We start from the raw sequence: 2,500 nt of genomic DNA, 5'->3' as shown, positions 1-2,500 counted from the left end.
CTTATACATTTCGATCGATTATTATCATTAACTCTCAACTTGTCAAAATCTATCAACCTTATATATGGAACGAAATTGACGCTACTCAGATCTTTGTTATTGTTTTTAGACTGCAATTAATAAGTTCTCACTAAAATATATCAATCAAACTATAAACGTTTAAGGTTACACATAGTTTTGTGTGTTGTGTGTTACATCCGACTGGAGGACGTTGTGGGTATTTTATCTAAATGCATAACTTCAATAAGAAGTTTGAGCCTTTTTAGCAAACTGAGGATCTTTTTCATCGATCGATATTTGAAATAAAAGTTTCAAGACCAAAATGAAAATAACACGTTTTGTCATAGTACCGCAGAGAGAAGGCCCTTTAATGATTTATTTGGCTCTTTTCCCACTGGGGTGGAGAAAGGGTCGAGAGATAGAGAGAGAGAGGGGGGGGGGGGGGGGGGCAGATAATAAAGAGCAGTAGAGGGGAGAGTTTCACCGACTGTGTAGTGCAGAACGTAGTAAACCAAAACAGAGGGGAGGGATATCATAATAATATAATACCTGTGTAGTGATATATCAGGTGTCGCCATAATATAATATACAAGTATGTTCTCATTGAATTGTTTTGGGCGTTATGGATGACAGTGCTGCTGGAATTTTATTATCATTGTATACAAATTGAATCATCTGTGTATATTAATATATTATTTTACGTCAATTCTCAATCTGATCCTGAATCTTTTTCAGTGTAGTTACTTCATATTAAGTCGTAGTTGTAACGCTCAGTTGGTTGATATTTATTATCAATATTATTAAAATATTGTTTAAGAACGTATCATATGTGATAATATCTCTATAGTGATTTGGGGAGCGATTTGATGTTTTGTGATAATGTGATATATATAGACTATTATTACTTTTTTAATAACTTCGACAACAAGAGTTTATAATCACACCTATAAAGTTATAAAGTTTTGTGTAGACATTTCATTCCATATATTTTCATGCCCGGAATTGGATAAACTATTTATTTAATTCTTTGAGAGTAGATATCTAGGCGGAGGATAAAATTGTATTACATTGCCAAAGATCGTATTATTGCCAAATGTGAATTACCCTAACTTTGATAGTTTTCAGTTCAATTCTATTTTGAAACCCATAAGATGAAAGGATTTAAAATAAACAAGCTCCCGCCTGGTACTTTAGGGTGTGGCAAAATGTAAGTATGATTTATATTTTGTGATGTAGGCTCTATATGAACTAAATCATGACTTATTATTATTATTATTATTATTATTATTATTATTATTATATTATTATTATTATTATTATTATGTTATGTTATGTTATGTTATGTTATTTATTATTATTATTATTATTATTATTATTATTATTATTATTATTATTATTATTATTATTATTATTATTATTATGTTATTATTATTATTATTATTATTATTATTATTATTATTATTATTATCATCATATTGTTATTAGTTTTATTGTTGTTATTATTATTATTATCATTTATATTATTATTATTATTATTATTATTATTATTATTGTTATTATTATTATTATTATTATTATTATTATTATTATTTATTGTTATTTCTATTTTATTATTATTATTATTATTATTATTATTTATTATTATTATTATTATTATTATTATCATATTATTATTAGTTTTATTGTTGTTATTATTATTACTATTATTATTATCATTATTATTATTATTGTTAATATTATTATTATTATTATTATTATTATTATTATTATCATTATTATTATATAATAATAATAATTATTATTATTATTATTATTATTATTATTATTATTATTAATATTGTTATTGTTATTATTATCATTATTATTATTATTATTATTATTATTATTATTATTATTATTATTATTATTATTATTATTATTATTATTATTTTTATTATTATTATTATTATTACTATTAATCTGACGAAGAAGTCGATGATCTGGAATATGTTAGCACTAATAAATGCTGTTTTCCTACAACTCCCAATAATCCTGAAAACTGCATGCAGAAACAGTTTTGAATGAGGTTATACTTGCTTTCATTAATTACAATAGGAAAGACTTCCTAATACGTTATTATGATGCCTATGTTTTCAAACGCTTTAGTCTTTTTGACGAAAAATTTTAAAGACTTAAAAAGTTTAATAATCCTTTAAACCACTAAACAACAGTATGCAATTTAATTCCTTGCCAAAGAAAACACTTCCTTTATTTTCGCAATGTGAAAAAAAAACCCAGAAAGCTTATATCTATTATGTATAAAACAAAATTTTTCGGCCATATTATACTCAAAAAAAGACTGTAGCTATCTGAAAATAGATCTCGTTGTGATTTATGTGTGCCTGTTGTCCTATTGACACACGGAACTGCTTTGAAATGAAATGATATATTTCTTTATTTTATTGACAATATTTATTGTTTATATTTTTTATTGTTACTGGCATCGTGCCGATATGAGATT

At 24.2% G+C, this 2,500-nt stretch overlaps 1 protein-coding gene across 3 annotated transcripts in view; it reads left to right on the top strand.

The window, feature by feature from the left end:
* Positions 1–471: 471 nt before the first annotated feature.
* Positions 472–2,500, top strand: part of LOC144961062 (uncharacterized) — a 26,035-nt gene continuing 24,006 nt past the window's right edge. For 2 of the 3 annotated variants that reach the window (XR_013643049.1, XR_013643051.1), the window contains exon 1: positions 504–1,207. The gene's annotated coding sequence lies outside the window, so the exon portion shown is untranslated. Of the gene's footprint in view, positions 1,208–2,500 lie in introns of all 3 variants that reach the window. The other variant, XM_078894390.1, reaches the window with a different exon arrangement.

This window comes from Berghia stephanieae, chromosome 1 (genome assembly GCF_034508935.2).
Source record: "Berghia stephanieae isolate SIO BIC M18660-M18661 chromosome 1, UCSD_Bste_1.3, whole genome shotgun sequence".
Lineage (NCBI taxonomy): Eukaryota > Metazoa > Mollusca > Gastropoda > Nudibranchia > Aeolidiidae > Berghia > Berghia stephanieae.
This window is presented reverse-complemented; position numbering and strand designations above follow the sequence as displayed.